The sequence below is a fragment of the Trachypithecus francoisi genome, unplaced genomic scaffold (assembly GCF_009764315.1).
Source record: "Trachypithecus francoisi isolate TF-2019V2 unplaced genomic scaffold, Tfra_2.0 Lachesis_group1, whole genome shotgun sequence".
Taxonomy (NCBI): domain Eukaryota; kingdom Metazoa; phylum Chordata; class Mammalia; order Primates; family Cercopithecidae; genus Trachypithecus; species Trachypithecus francoisi.
Window position 1 is genome coordinate 157588171 of NW_022681454.1, and position 17581 is coordinate 157605751.

The following is a 17581-nucleotide window of genomic DNA, read 5'->3' on the forward strand; positions in this document are numbered from 1 at the left end:
CATTCAATCAAAAGAAGCTAAGTGTTCAACCAGCAAGAGTCCCTATGGCTAACCCATTCTCACTTAACCCGGATGATTTGTTCACTTTATATCCGTATTATTAGAATCTTCAGAAAATGATTTTTATTTTTCCTCCAAGTATAGAGACTCTATGTGACTTTTATTACATTAATTACTATTTTTAACTGCTAAATAATTATATAAAGGTAAACAATAGAATCTGTGTGCTCTAATACATTTTATTTGAATTTGCCAACAGCAATTTTCTAGTTACAGCTGACAATAACCTTTTCTTTGAAAAATGTTATAGCTGCTTAAACTGTGATACTACATTCTAAATCATGCATTAAATTCTACCATCATCAATGTAATGTGACAAATGTATTTTCAAAATTATGTGTATATGTGTATAACAATAACAAAAAACCTTAACAGTAGTTCTAAGGTTTCTTAAGGTTAAGTCCATGCAGCAGAACCAAACTAGTATAAAACATCGTACATGGCCTTGTGTTGCTCAGGAAACTATATCATCCACTGATTTGAAATTTGCTTTGAGTACACAAAAGTTCTTATCAAGAATGCTCTGTTTTGCTGTCAAAAGCTTAGCTTTTTTAAAAAAGGTTTTTAAAAATGTGTTTTAGTCCCAAACAAAGTAATGAAGAAGGGAAGTGAGATATCAAATTGAGTGAGCATCTACTTTAATAGGTGGCAGATATATACATGTAAACTGAACTCTTGGTTTCCTTTATTCTGAAACTTAACTCTGTTCCATTGTCTCCTGTTAAGGAAATAGCTCTATTTGTCAGTCATGGAATTTCTCACACCAAAAAAATTTAAGTCATATTTGACAATTTATAACCTTTACACTCAACTTTCACCCCACAAGTGGATCTACTCTACTTACATTGTATATCATGAATCTAACCAGCTCTCTGCACAACCACAATTACCATCCAGGTCCTGATCTACACTTGTCTCTTCACAGGCTCCTGAAATAGCCTCCTAATGAACTCCCTGCTCAATTCATGTTTCTCTAAACTTTATTTTCCATGCAGCATTCAGAAAGTCTTTTAAAAATTGGATATTTCCAATTACACTTAGAATAAAAAACAGAGTCTTACAATAAGAGCCCCAAAGACTCTTGATATCTGATCCCTGGACACTTCTCAACTTGCTTTTTTCCCTTACTTCTGCTTCAGTCATTCTTGCTAGAACATTTATAACATTCCTGTCTGACGGCCTTTGCACAGGAACATCTTTACCTTCAGATGTTCAAATTTTACCTTCTCTGACAGCTATAATTTGACCTTTTTAAAATAGCAAGCTTTTGCTTTCCCAAATGACTTTCAATCAAGTGTGTGTTTGTGTGTGTTTGGTCATTGCATTTATTATCATCTGACTTAATATATACATATTTATTATCCATCTCTTTCCACTAGAAAATTAGATATGATGACTGTTGTTACAAAGTTATGGACTTTGTTCATTTCTCAGTGGATATTCAGTGTCCAGAAGCTTAACACATACAAAGTAGCAGGCATTTAATAATGATTAGTTTTGTAAATGAATGAATAAATTCATCTTTTTTGTGTGTGTTTCTTATGACAAAGAACATTGTCATACATTGTTTCCTTATACATGTAAGATGTTGACTACTTTACATATTGAGGAAAAACCTGGGGTTACACAACATATAACATAAAATTTAGCCTTTGTTAAGTACAAGATTTAGTCAATTTGAACAATTTGAAGAATATTTTATTCATTCTATTTTCTTACTTGATTTTTTTTATATTGCTTAGTTACCTTGGCTGCTGTTTTAAGATCTACTGTAATTCAAAAATACACTTGAAATTATTTTAAAAGAATAGAGATCATTCTTGATAATTTTTTCATTGTATGATGCACAAAATCTCACAGTTGGGATGAATTTGGGAAGAATTTATTTTAACCAATAGAAAATAAGAAAAATGACATTCTGGGACTTCTGAATCCAGGCTTTAAAAGGATTTATAGCCTCCACTTTCACAAAGAGGGAACTCATCTACCATGGAAAGCTGTCTAGACCATCTGCTCTCACTGAAGAATTAGAGACATTTAGATAAATGAAGGCAATTTGAAGAAAAACTGAGGCTCCTCAGGCAAATGCCAGCTAGGGACCCCAGAAATGTGGGTGAGGTTATCTGGGAATCTGTTCCCCAAGTTGATCTACCCTACACAGTACCACATGGAGCAGAGAAGAGCTGTTTCTGCTGAACTGTACACAAATACCTGACTCAGGATTGTGAGCAAATACAATTATGGGTGTTTTAAGCGACTATAATTCAGAGTGGTTCATTAAGCAGCTGTGTCAGTCTGCTCAGGGTGCAATTTTAAAATTCATATGGAACCAAAAAAAAAAGCCCAAATAGCCAAAGCAATTCTAAGGGAAAAAAAAAAAAAAGCAAAACAAAACAAAAAAACAAAACAAAAAAAAAGCTGGAGGCATAGTGACACTCATCTTCAAACTATACTACAGGGCTATAGTAACCAAGACAGCATGGTACTGGTACAAAAACAGTCACATAGACCAATGGAGCACAATAGAGAGCCCAGAAATAAAACCACATTCCTATGTATCTGATCTTTGACAAAGCTGATGAAAACAAGCAATGGAGAAAAGACTCCCTAGTCAATAAATGGTGTTAGGATAACTGGCTAGCCATGCACAGAAGATTGAAACTGGACCCCTCCCTTGTGCCATATAAAAAAAAATCAGCTTAAGAGAGATTATGAACTTAAATGTAAAATCTAAAAATATAAAAACCTTGGAAGACAAGCTAGGCAATACCATCCTGAATATAGGAATGGGAACAGGTTCTATAATGAAAGCACCAAAAGTAATTGCAACAAATGCAACAAAATTGACTAATGGAATCTAACGAAACTGAGAGTTTCTGCACAGCAAAAGAAACTCTCAACAGAGTAAACAGACAACCTACACAATGGGAGAAAATATTTGTAACTATGCACCTGACAAAGGTCTAACATCCAACGTGTACAAGGAACGAATTTACAAGAGAAAAGCAACCCCATTAAAAAGTGGGCAAAGGACATGAAGAGACACTTTTCAAAAGATGACATACATGCGACCAACAAGCATATGGAAGAAAGCTCAATATCACTGATCATTAGAGAAACGCACATCAAAACCACAATGAGATACTATCTCACACCAGTCAGAATGTCTACTATGAAAAAGTCAAAAACAACAGATGCTGGTGAGGTTGTAGAAGAAAGGGAACAGTCATACACTGTTGGTGGGAATGTAAATTATTTCAACTATTGTGGAAAGTCGTATAGCGATTCCTCAAACAGCTAAAAGCAGAACTACCATCAGACCCAGCAATCCCATTACTGGCTATATAAGCAGAGGAATATAAATCATTCTATCACAAAGACACACGAAGACAAATGTTCACTGGAGCAATATTCACAACAGCAAAGACATGGAATCAACCTAAATGTCCATCAGTGACACATTAGATAAAGAAAATGTGGTACATTTACATTATGGAATACTATGTAGCCATAAAAGGAATGAGCTTGTGCCTTTTGAGGCATCACGGGTGGAACTAGAGGTTATTATCCTTAGCAAACTAACGTAGGAACAGAAAACAAAATACCGCATATCCTCACTTGTAACTGGGAGCCAAATGATGGAACTCATAAACACCAAGAAAGGAACAACAGACACTGGAGTCTACTTGAGCGTGGAGGGTGAGAGAAGGGAGAGGAGCAAGAAAAATAACCATTGAGTACCAGGCTTAATACCTGGGCGACGAAATAATCTGTAAAACAAACCTCTGTGATACGTGTTTACCTGTATAACAAACCTTCATATGCACCATTGAAACTAAAATAAAAGTTTTTAAAAAGTACCACAGACTGGGTATCTTAAATAACAGAAATTTATTTCTCACAGTTCTAGGGACTAGAAGTCCAAAATCAAGGTGCTGTCAAGGCTGGTTTCTGGTGAGGCCTTGTTTTCTAGTTTATAGGCAGCTGCCCTGTCACTCTCTCCTCTCTCTCCTTACACAGGTTTTCCCCTGTGTGCATGTGGAGAGTTCCCTGATATCTCTCTCTCTCTCTCTCCTCTCTCTCTCTCTCTCTTTCCATGTAAGGATCCAATCCTGTTGGATTAGGGTCCCATCTTTATTAAACCTTAATTTTCTCCCTAAAGAACCTATCTCCAAAGATAGTCACATTAGGGGTTATGGAACCAACGGTTTCTATTTATAGCCCTCAGTCTGTGAATTTTGGGAGGGGCACAGTTCAGTCCACAACAGCAGCAATAACTTACACATTCATCTATAGAATAGCTACCAATAACCATTACTCAATTCCATATTGACCTTCCATGTAATAAAGGTGCTTGTGATCTCTACAGAGCATTAATAGTTCTAGAGAAAATTAACACATATGACATTGCTCTTTCTTACATTTTAGATGAGTCCTAATGCTGTCATTGAAAATAATAAAAGTCAAATATACTTCCTTTACTGTTAATCTGTGAAAGTGGCTGAGTCCTGTTGAATTTAAAAAAGAGTTAATTGACTTAAGTGGAAGCAAAAAATAATAAGGAAGAGTCATATGAGATGGTGTCACTATGCCATTCATTTAAACCTTTTCATGTGCTATCCTTCTCCACAAGCCTCTTGTCCTATCTCGGTTTGCCATGAGCTGAAGCAGCATTATATGATCAAAGGGACACTCAACTGTCATGGTTGACAGACTTGCTTATTATTCTTTCTTAGTAAATGCCTTTGATATTCTCTGATCTAAAATTTTATGTAACTTCTCTTTGACGCTTTTTCCCCAAAGTTAAAAATAAGATTAAAAATACTTTCCTCTGAAACACAGTGAGGCTAAAGGCACTGATGCTCTGAGGATAACTGCACTAATTTTCATGATTATACTTGGAAATCCAGGAAGAAAGGTTATACGTAGAAGAGCATATTATTATTTTGTAGAAGAGTTTCATTGTGCTGTAATGTTTCCCATTTGTTTCATTTACTGTATATGGCTCAGTTTTCTGGGGACAAAGTGGACGATTTTAACATTTGTTTTTATTTTAAAATTAAGAAACAGTTGTCTGTTAAAATGTTTAAAATAGGACTTACTGTAACTTGCAAAAATAGAACTTTTAATAGTTAACACTAAATGAGAATTGCTGGCATTTCTGTTGAATTTTATTTCTAAAAATGTTTTCTAATGTTTCCCCCCAACCCAAGAGCCAATATCCTAAATCTTGGGAAATTTTCCACCGGAAGCAACTGCAATTAACAAACTAACAGACTTATCCATAATCTAGGTGCTCTTAGACACTAAAAGTGCAAGCTGACATCATTTGGGACCAGAAACAAGTATTTATTGGATATCTTCATTACCCTAGACCCTGTGCTAGGTTGTGGTAAACAATAAGATAAGTCAGGAGAGGGATGGAGGTGTGGAATTGGGGGTGGGGCCAAAGAAAGTTTTAAGGTGGAAGTAGCTAGATAAAAAAAATGAAGCAAAATCACAAAATGTAGAGGTCCATAGTTCTTATTTTTCTTATTTAAATTGTGTAGGGAATGATGTAAAAATATGCTATGATTATGACCTAAATTTGAAAAGCAGGTAGTTTATTGTATCCATATTGTATACTACAACTGTGAAGGAAATAAACGTTCTGCTTAGGCATTCAAATCTGAATAATACAGTTAGAAACTGTTTAAGGCATAAAATGGAAGCTTTCCTATTCTCCTTAATTTTAAAACTTTAGATACCGTAGTGATACATTTACAAAAATATGTTTTTGGCATTCTAGCAAATAATAGTTTCATAATGAATTTAGTAAAACTTCAAATCTTCTTAAAATCCTATACTACTTTTTTAAAAATAAACTTTTTAAAGTGATTTTTAAATGATTTAGAGCCTAGAATATCACTTTGCTTCTTTGGCAAAACTTTAATGACTTTTATGTAAGGACATGACATCTGGCTTGATCCCACAAGGTAAGTACTCTGAATAACAGAGCCTCTATATTCAATACATTCTAAAAAATATCTACATTTATTTCCACTCAACAGGTTTTCCTAGAGGGCACTGCATTTCTCTACAGAACCTTGTATTTCAAAACATCTGGGTCAGAATAAAATCATTATGCTCTTAAGGAATAATCATTTTAATAAAGTAAACCTTCCCAAAATCCACTAAAATAAATTTACAAGATACAACTGATTTTTTAAAACTTGCATACACAAATGCACTGATTATACATCAGCCCTTTAACATTGTGACACAATTAGTGTAATTTGATTGTAGAGATCAAATTAACACAAAAATTCTTCATCAATATAAGGTCTATATTTTTCTCAGAGGCTTCTAGTGACTTCATAACCTCCAAAAAATTCTTGCTGGTTTTTCTTTTTCAGCAGACCATATTGCTAACCAGTTGATAACAAAATGACATAGGGATTGAAAACCAATGATAACCAAGTTAAGATACATTTTACTATTCTCCTTAGTGAATTACAGTTTATAAAGGGAAGTTTTATGGATTATTGAAAGGTGAAGCTAAAGTAAGATTACTCCAGAGATCATTAAGTCCAAATATAACATTTTCAAGAGATTGTCAGTGGCGTGTAGTAGCTAGTTGTCAAAGTTGGCCCTATAATAAACCATGCTTCCAAGTACTCACACCCACAATTCCCTTCCCTTAAATCAGGACTTGATTTATGATTAATCTGACAAATAAAATATGGTAGAACTGATGCTATGCTAATTCTAGGTCTTTCAGAAGAGCTTTTCTCTCTCTGAAGCAACCTCCATCATGCAATGAAGCACCTACATAAGACTATTATCCTGTTAAAAACTCAAGTCATATAGAGAGGCCCTGAAGGATGAAATACTGAGCACAGAAAGAAAGTGAGTGAAGAAACAGTCATGGACATCTGGCCTAGTCAAACTTTTGGAGATCTCTACCTCCAGCTACAATCTCACTGCAACAGTAAGAGACCTTATGCAAGAAACTGAGTCCAGTAAACGCTCAGAACTATGAGGAGCTATAATGAATTATATAATGAATTAAGGAACTATAATTCATTAATTCATCAATCCTATTAATAAATTGTTGGTTGTTTTACTTTGAGGTAATTTGTTACTTGGTAACCATTAAGCTAAAGGGTTTTCTGGGACCACAGAGCTCAAACAGGGTAATCACCTATTTCCTAATCATTTTCACACTCACCCGCACCTGTGCTTACCATCACTTTCTCTAAATACCTATAACGTTTATTATACAAATAATAATTTGATATTTAGCAAATTTTACTGCTGTATTTTTAGCTGTTAATTTATGTCTTCTTTGCCACTAATGAGAGAGTAGAAAATAGCTTTGAAAAAAAATCTTCACTACTAGTAGAAACACATAACTTAATAGTTATTTAGTGATAACAATGATGATGTTTTGAAAATTAAGACTCATTACTATTTACTTAATAAACTCAATGTGAGTAATTACTACGAACAGTGTGGGTTAAGTTATGACAGTTTTTTCCACCTGGAGGGCTTGTTAATACTACACTGCTGGGCTTCATCTTCCAGAGTTTCTGATTCAGAAGACCTAAAATAAGGCCCAAGAATTTACATTTCTAACAACTTCCCAAGTAATGCTGACACTGTATGTCAAGGAACACACTTTGGGAACCCTGGCTTAAGATAATGCCAAAACTCTCTTTTCTAGGACTGTTGGTCAAAAATCTTGTAAATCAGGTTAAATAAATTTGTCTGCTCTGCTTTTCACTTTCTTATCCTCTGCTTCGCTCTTTTTTGATTCATTGTTTCTATAACCTTTTTTCCATGGCAGTTTTCACAACCATTTCTGCCTTCCCAGAGCCACTCCATCTAAAATTTCTCACAGCTAGGACATCCTCCAAGCACACAGAACATACCAAAATTTTCCAGTGCCTCCATTCTGATTCAGAAATATTGCATTAAATGATCATCTTTGAGCTTGTCCTGGATTGGACTGAGATTGTGCTGATATTACTCTTCCATCAGCAGTACCCAACACCGTGCCTGAAATAAATAATTGGTACCCCAAAATTTTTAAGTAAAATTAAAGTCAATCTAAAGTGTATATTATTGATAGTTTTGCTATGACATTGCATGGCAAGGGTTCTACACAAGCTTCAGAATTATGTCTGTAAATTGAAAACAAATGAAACACCAGTTTTATATTTTTAAGAGGTTCAAAAAACTAAGATCTTAGGAGACGTTTATTAAGCACCTATGTTAACTTGAACTGGGAATACTGATAAATTGGACACAATTATAACACTCCAAGTACTCACAAACTGGTGGAAGACAAGTGGAAAGGGTGAGATTTTGTTTCAAAATATGGAGATTCTAAGGACTCCATTCAAATGAGGGAAGGATCTCTCTTGTTAGGGATTGAGACATCAAGACATAGGCTTGTCACTGTGCCAGATGCCCACTACTCTGAGCTCTTTATGTAAATCAACTCACTGAATCCTCATGCATGCTCTACACAGTAGGACTATTATTTTCGGCATCCCCATTTTATAGATGAGGAAACTAATATATATGACTGATATAAGACAGAGAACAAGTGTACCAATGGATTTCAACTCAGGCAGTTCAGAGTCTGGGTTCCTTATGGACTAAACTGCATTTCTCTCATTTCTCTCTCACAATGGGACGGTAGGAACTCCTAAAGGCAGCATCAAGGACCCAGACTTATCTCTGTCTTATCTCCAGTACTACTATACATGACATTTTAATCAAAATAGTTGATATGTTCACTTCTCAAATGGCACTGAATTTATATCTGCACTGTATGACTGAAAAGATTATAACACTGTATAGTTAAACCAAGTTGATCTATGTCAATTTTTCCCAAATAAACAGAATCCTACAACTGAAAAACTACATAACTGGAGCATATAATGTGCATGCTTTGCTACTGAATCTCATGAGTGTGTAACACAGATAGTGATAGGTTCAATCAGTATGCCCCATATTTGATACCTAAGAATAGGTGCATTATCTCTATGAGGGAAAGGACATACTTTCATTTGTGCCTCTAACAATTTTTAGTGAAATTTATGATATACCCCGAGATTGAGAGATGATAGATACAATAACATAAAAATTATAAAATTTAAGTATATTTGGTATCTGATGCCATGGGTCATTACAAACAGCTACTGTTATAGATGGAACTCTTACAAATATTGATTTTGTTTCAAAGAACTGAGGTTATTAATATTTCAATGTATGTCCAATTATACTAAAATGTGCTATATTACACTATTACCAAAATATGTAATCTTACCATTTATAAATTGATGCTTCCAATGTAATTTAATAATCTGTTGTCTTTACAAACATAGTTATTTTGCATATAAGGGAGACATTATTTCATTGTAATTAGGTTATTTAAATTCCCCACCATTAAAAAAAAACAGCTTTAGGGTATTAAGTATGTTTTTCATAGCTATAGCCTGTAAATTTTTACCTAATAAATAGAATGAAAACTGAGCATCCAATTTCACAGTGTTTAAGCCTAATGACCAAAGTAATTCTAACATCAGGAAACATATAATGAACATCTATGTAACATTTATTGAGCTAGATGCTCAGCATTAAAAAATGAATGAGAATACAATAATAGTAAGGGTGATGACAATAAACAATGCCTCCCACGTAACAGGCAGTCAATACATATTTCTTGAGGAGGCAATCTATAAATGAATTGAAGCTAATATATTAGGGCTTTTTCCAAATGTCAAGCACTGTCCTAAACACTTTTATGTAATAAAGCATTCCATTTTCCTCATATTCCTATTAGCATCACAATTTTACAGATAAGGAAATGAGGCTTTACTGAGGGAATAACTTGTCCAGCGCCACACAGCTATCCAGTAGCACAGCTGAGGTTCTATTGACAGGTTTGTTTGCTTTAGAGCTCCAGCAGGAAAGTCACACTTGCAAATCTACCAAAAACTAGCGTGATTGTGTGATTGCAGACATGTAAAACAAGCCTTCTGACAGCACAAACGAGGGAATTATTCTGATTCTATAAGATGAAAAATATTTTACAGCTGAGTTCCCTTTTTAGTTGAGCTTTTAAAAAACCAAACACCAAAGAACAGGAAAATCACGTTCCAGGGCGAGGGAAAATATGCCAGTATAGTTGTATATTCAGGCAGTGATGAGTAGATCAATTTCTACTGCACTCAGAGAATAACAGGACCCTAGAGACACTTGGAAGAAGAAATGTCTTTTGGAATCAGATCATTAAGAGACTTTGTATACCACGACAAGGAAATTAAATTTACCAACAAGGCAGTGGGAAGTAATCAAAGTGACTTAAGCAGAGGAGTGATATTGTCAAATTATCTTTCACTAATGTAACTTGTTGACAGAGGTAAGGTCGCTTCTTGATAGTGATCAGTCAGGAGCAGTGATCAGGGGGAATGAAGGGAAGGGGAAATAAGTGATCAGAGGCTGATACTTGATCTCCCTATGCTGCTGCACGTCTTGTGGTCCATGTATTTTTAACTTCGAAGATATGTTTTAAGAAAGGCAAATCACTTTGGCAATTTGCATAACTAGCCCAGTCAAAACATTACAAGAGCAGTTTTTAAATCTGCAGCTGTCAATGCCTTTTCTGCTTTCTTACTTTCTGTCTCATTATCCAGCCAGCTTCTCGGGTTCCCTTTACTTCTATTAGTACATCATGGAGGATCATTCATAGACAGTGGATGACTGTCTTAATCAGGGCTCTCCAGAGCAACAGAAATAATCGGAGTTCTGTCTACTATTGACCCATCTATCTATATCAATGTCTATTGATATGTACATACAGAGAGAGCGAATTTGTTAAAAAAGATTGGCTCATGTGATTATGGAGACTAAGAAGCCTAAAATATGCAATGCGGACTCGCAGGCTCGAGGCCCAGGAGAGCTGATGGTGTAAACTCCAAACCCAGTCTGCTGGCAAATTATCTCTTGGCATGGGGAGGCTGGTCTTTTTGCTGTATTTAGGCCTTCACCTGATTGGATGAGACCCACTTACAATATGAGTGCAATCTGCTTTACTCCAAATTCACTGACTTAAATGTTAATCTCATCCAAATCCATTTTCTAAGTTGATAAAGTTAACCATTACTGTGGTCATTCCTAGATAAAGTTTCAACTTGATGAGATTTTAATTAAGAATTCAGCCGGGCACGGTGGCTCAAGCCTGTAATCCCAGCACTTTGGGAGGCCGAGACAGGCGGATCACGAGGTCAGGAGATCGAGACCATCCTGGCTAACACGGTGAAACCCCGTCTCTACTAAAAAATACAAAAAACTAGCCGGGCGAGGTGGCAGGTGCCTGTAGTCCCAGCTACTCGGGAGGCTGAGGCAGGAGAATGGCGTGAACCCGGGAGGCGGAGCTTGCAGTGAGCTGAGATCCGGCCACTGCACTCCAGCCTGGGCGACAGAGTGAGACTCCGTCTCAAAAAAAAAAAAAAGAATTCATAAAAACTTCCCCTGCATTGCTGGCAATCTTTCATCCAGTAACAAGAAAAACCCTCTCAGTTGCTGCAGGCATTTTTCAGACACAAGGTCAAAGTCAGGAATTTTTGTATCCATCTCCGTGAGAACCTTGATTTGCAGATAGTCTCTTGTTTGCTCATTGGACCCTATTTGCTATACCTAAAGCACCTAGGAAAAAATGAAATTCTTGGTTTGGTTTTTTGCAAGACATTTTAAAAACTCACCTAAAGGCACTCATGCTCCATAGGCAGGGCAAAATAAATAAATAAAATAAAGTGAGAGGAAAATTTAGACTGAGATTTCTATGTGGCCAATTTCTAAAATCAGCATTTGGAAATGCATTTCACTACTTGTTGCAAAGACAATAATAACACACATCATGTCTTTCTCGAAAACTCAGAAAAATCTCATTTATTTCACACACATTACTGCCATCGAATAATATTAACAGCTTTTAATGAGCATTAATCAAAAACACCATTATACCTTACCACTGTTTGTTGAGCTCCTACTCTATGCTGAGCACTTTATAAACACTTTCTGCTTTCCTATGGTTCTGGGTACCTCTTCCCAGTTGGGCACACCATACTATTTGCACTTAAGAGAACTATGGGATTGTAGATGCAGACACCCATATCCTAATACTGGGCCACCATTTCCTTCCTCACTCAGCACCATTCCTCTTCCATCTGGCCTTCATCTAACAAACAGCTCTGAAGTGCAATCCGCCGTGGAAAATAAAATGCAACAAAATAAAGAGTAGACTTCCTGGCTCAGAAATTGTTTATCCAAAATCACTGTGTCTAGACAAAGTGCATTAATTAGGAGGGCTAAGCTTAATTGCTCCCCCAGGCTTATGTAAAGCAGGGAGGAAAACAGGACTTAGAGGTCCTAGAAATATCCTGGATTGCAGAGCTCATAAAGAAGCCACAGCTGAGCACTGCAGCTAGCCATAGGAACGTGGCTGGGAGTTTTTTCAGCAGATACAGAGTAGGGTGAGTTTGGGCAAGAGCTCTCTAGAGTGACCAACTGCTTCTCTTGACAAAAAAGAGGCAGAAAGGCATTTCTAGGAGCAAAATGTAGCTCACACACTGCCAGAGAAAGGAAGATCACATTTTCCCTCTTCACATACACAGCTGGTAAACTCTATTTGCATTTCCATATTTTGTGCTAAGCTCAATATTTAAGAGTACCATTTCAAGTAAGAAAAATGTAAAAGCAGTATCGTGAAATTCTGTACGTTCCCTATGGCATTTTCTACAAGTTAAAGCAAATTTTTGCTAGAATGAGGATGCTTTAAAATGTGTTCAAAGAGATCCTTGTCAGTGTGGTGATATATTTCAGGGAAGCTGTCATTCTTTTGGAGGTATTGATTCTTGCCAATACAGTTGGAACATGACAGAACAACAGGAATATTTTTTAACATGGTTTCCTGCTTTTACAGAAAACTAAATTAGATTTAATGTAAAAGTAAAAATGATTTTTCTCAGACTGTATGTTCATTCTTCCATTATTTACCTCCAGTGATAAACGTAGCATATGTTGTAGTCCATCTGGATGGGCAACAGATCAAAATAAATGACATGAAACAGAAATATATGCTACATGCAACATGCTTCTACGATCCAATTTTCTTAAACTTGATGTCATGTAGCTTATTAATCAATGCATTTATCATTCAAAAATGTATATTACAGTAGAAATATGAAATGGTATAAGAAATAATGCCACTCAGTGTAGTAAAATTATTTATTCCATAACACATGTTTTGGGGGAAAACGTAAGGGGAATGACAGCAAACAGAGTCTCAAAATGATCTAAAGTGTGGAAAACAATCATTATTTAAATAAGCAGGATTTCTATTCAAAGAAACATATTTTTAATGGAATCATCAAAATGACACTTGGCAAGAAGGACGGCAGGAGGATGATAATTAGGGCAAAGCAAGAGCTAAAGCCAGTAGATCTCACATATTCAGAGGGCCCGAGAGAGATACAGCCTCCAATACAAGACACAGTGACTTAGTCTACTCTCACACATGAGAATTCTCAAGGTTCTGTTCATGATATTTCTTTATAGTGTTAGGCACATGGTAGGTGTTTTAAAATATATGTTTAGAGGTAGTCAACTAGTTTGAAAAGTAGTATGTTGTAAACTTCTAGTTTTATAATAATCTGACTGAAAACAGGGACCCGGCAGTGCTTCAAGTCAAGCAACCTGAGTAAAGAACCTTCAATTTTCGCATCCTCCCATGGGTCCTATAGTGCCTTGGGGCCACTCAGGCCACCTGGGAAATACGCTGAGTCATCCATTAACTCTTTCAAAACAGATTAGTCATGAATACAGATAGTAAGTACTCAATAAATGTTTGATGGAAGAATGGATACACGGATGGATGGGCAGATGGATGGATACATAGATGAATGGATAGATGAACAAACCTTTCAAGTGTTTGAGAAAACAATAATGTTAAGTGGAAAGGAAGACAAATACAGTATAAAGAACAATGCACTAGAAATAAAGAAGTCTAGATTTCAGTTTTATCCCCACATATCAAGATCTCTAACATTTTGGGTCATATTTGTATATTAAAAAGTCAGGAGTTTATTTCTATTTACCTGAAAAAGAGGAGTTTGATTACTATTAACCTAACTTATCATCAGACTCTTAACACTCAATATTCCCCCAGGTCAGCTCTCCAATCATCTCAGCAAATTTTGATTTTATGTATAATCTTTATTCTCTAAGACATACCAATATATGTTCCCAAAACAGATTTTTATGAAAACAAATATTTCAAGTCTCTTCACTTACCTTGGTGGCCCATTTCTTAGAAAATTTTAGTTGCCAACAGTGCTCTTAAAATGCAACAATTGGAACTAGGCACAATATCCCTGGCAATTTCTGAACATTACAGACTACAGTGAGACTCTCAATTTCACTAGTTCTAAATAAGATGTCCTCATTCTCTGAATACTTACAGCAGGCCTGCAATGTGTCAACACTGCTCTGAGTACTGTGCTGTAACCAAGAAGAGAAACAACACACTTCTCTCTCATACCCTATTATTTGCAAGTAGGAATAAACGGAGTAGGCAATTTCAGATAGTGATCATATTAATGAAGCAAATAAAACCAACCAGTGGGATACAGCGTAAGGCAGGATGCTGCAGTATTATTTCAGATAAATTCAGACAAATGGTAGAGCCATCCACATGAAGACTCAGGAGAAAAGCATGAATAGGTAAGTAAAAACAGTAATTTTTAACCTCTGAGGCAGAAGTTAGCTCACCTTGCCCCAAACTGAAGAATAGTCCATGGTTATAGAAAACTAAGGAAACAGTTGTGTTATGTATAACTTAACTGTAGTGTTTTAGAGTGGACTAATTCAAGTCATGTTAGATTTGCTAGTCAGGTTTGTTCTATTAATGAGGGTTCTAAGAAACCAAAGTTAATGGAAAGACTAAGGTTGGAATGGAGTAAGTATTTGAGGCTGACATACTAGGCAAATGTGGCCAAATGGCTTGTCAAACATGGACGCTGGACCAGAGTGGAGTTACAGAAACTAAAACTCAATAAATGCAATTAGAAAGCCAGGGAGTGGTGGAATGGACCAAGTAAATACAATAAAACAGAACCTTTGCTCCTGTGTTTAAAATAAATATGTCTCCATGGTAAGATATATTGGAGAGCTACTAATGTTTAAAGGCCCAAGGTTAGATGAGAAGACTGTCTCTTAAGATATCATCCAAAATTATTAAGCCTTCCAAATACAAGGCTACATACTTAAGAAGTATGGAAGACACATGCACATGTATGTTTATTGTGACACTGTTCACAATAGCAAAGACTTGGAACCAACCCAAATGCCCATCAATAATAGACTAGATAAAGAAAACGTGGCACACATACACCATAGAATACTATGCAACAATAAAAAAGGATGAGTTCATATCCTTTGCAGGGACTTGGATGAAGCTGGAAACTATCATTCTCAGCAAACTAACACAGGAACAGAAAACCAAACATGGCATGTTCTCATTCATAAATGGGAGTTGAACAATGAGAACACATGGACACAAGAAGGGGAATATCACACACTGGGGCCTCTCAGGGGATGAGGAGCTAGCAGAGAGATCGCATTAGGAGAAATACCTAATGTAGATGACAGGTTGATGGGTGCAGCAAACCACCATGGCACATTATACCTATGTAACAAACCTGCACGTTCTGCACATGTATCCCAGAGCTTAAAGTACAATAAAAATTTTTAAAAATTGATCAAAATAGTGAAATATGAATTACACAAGGGAAAGAACGCTGCCAAAAGGATTTTACAGTTTGTATTAGAAATTGCTCAAGTTTTAAAATTTCAAGTACAATGCACTATTAAGTACTATATTTATTTATATGCAAGGCATATTTGTAATAAAAAGTTTTAATGTATATGTTTAAAAGCTCTATTAGGTATAGAAATCTAAGGGGTTCAATTTAGAAGAGTCAGAATTAGTTACTAACAGTGTAATTGTTATGGTTGTAAAGTTAATTTAGCAGTTGAAATTAATCAATCTAGCAATGGCAAAGATGATTTATATATGTTAATGTGGTATTAAAATAGATTGTCGTATCCTTTCAAAAAACATAGTGTTGCAAGCATAAAATCTGAATTTAACTTCTTCAAAGATTATAATAACCAGTTGTACAAATTTACCAAGTATAAAGTCATAATCTATAACAGAGGAAAGGAGCATATATTTTAAAGACCACTGTATCAGATTTCTGTTGCTATATAACCAACATAGTGACTTTCAACAACTTGCACTGTATTTAGCTCATGATACTTTTGGATTGTTTACGTCAGCCTCAAATAATCTCATCCAGATTTGTTCATATAACTACCATCAGCTGGGAGCTGCTTGTTCTTAGCCTCACTCAACTGTCTGGTGACTGGCTGTTAGCTGGGGGTAACAGAAATGGCTGGGCTACAAGTCCCTCTATCCAAAAGCTACTCTGGCCTTATCCAATTTTCAAGAAAAGTGAAAGGGCAAATGTTAATTCACAAGTATTTTTCAAGGCTCAGCTTGCATTAGTTTTTAGCTCTCCCATTGGCCAAAGGAAGTCACATATCCATGCCCAGAAATGGCACTGGAGGGCACTACCAAAGGACTTCAATACAACGAGATGGAAACAAATAGGAGTTGTTCCAGTAATTAACCTACCATAGTCACATAGAATAAATTCAAGGCTAAATTAAATCTTAATACTAATAAATGGAATAAACATTGCAAGAAATGACATCAGAATTCTGAGAAAGGTAATGATAAACTAGATTTTATGCTGCACTAAGAAAAAGACAAAGTCATGTCCCTCTCGTTCACCAACATATTCTGAGTAACAAGCCCAATGCTTGGCTCTTGTTGGCACAAATGTTTGTTGAATAAATAAATAATTTAATGACGTGAATTTTCTTCTTCAAGGACTAGGATGCTAAAACACACCTCTGTATAGCACAGCAGGAAAAAATAAGGTAATACAGTAATTTTTGAATATGGCCTCTGGAATCAGACTGCCTGAGTTTACATCCTGGCTTTGCTTCTTATTAAATGTGTGTTGTTGGAGAAAGCACCACACTTTCTGTGCCCTAAATTCCTGAGTTGTAAAATGAAGATAATGAGAGTACCTGTGTGTGGTGGTTTTAGACATGGTTCCCAAATTATTTGACATCACTTCCTTTAAAAGGTAGGGTCTGTGATCCCTAATCTTGAATGGGGTGAACTTGTAACTGTTTCAATCAATAGAGGACGGTGGAAATAAGACTGCATGACTTTCAAGACTTGGTCATAAAAGGTGATACAGCTTAGCCTTGATTGGTGAAACACTCACTCTTGAAGTGCTGAGCTTCCATTAGGAAATTAGACTATTCTAAGATCACCATGCTATAAGGAAGCCAATGACACAAACAGCCATGTGTAGGTGCTTCAGCTGGCAGT

The 17581-nt window shown here is 35.9% G+C and overlaps 1 protein-coding gene across 1 annotated transcript in view; it reads right to left on the bottom strand.

The window, feature by feature from the left end:
• The window catches only part of MARCHF1 (membrane associated ring-CH-type finger 1), an 867095-nt gene that overhangs the window by 440837 nt on the left and 408677 nt on the right, over positions 1-17581 (bottom strand). The gene's annotated exons all lie outside the window — the stretch shown is intronic.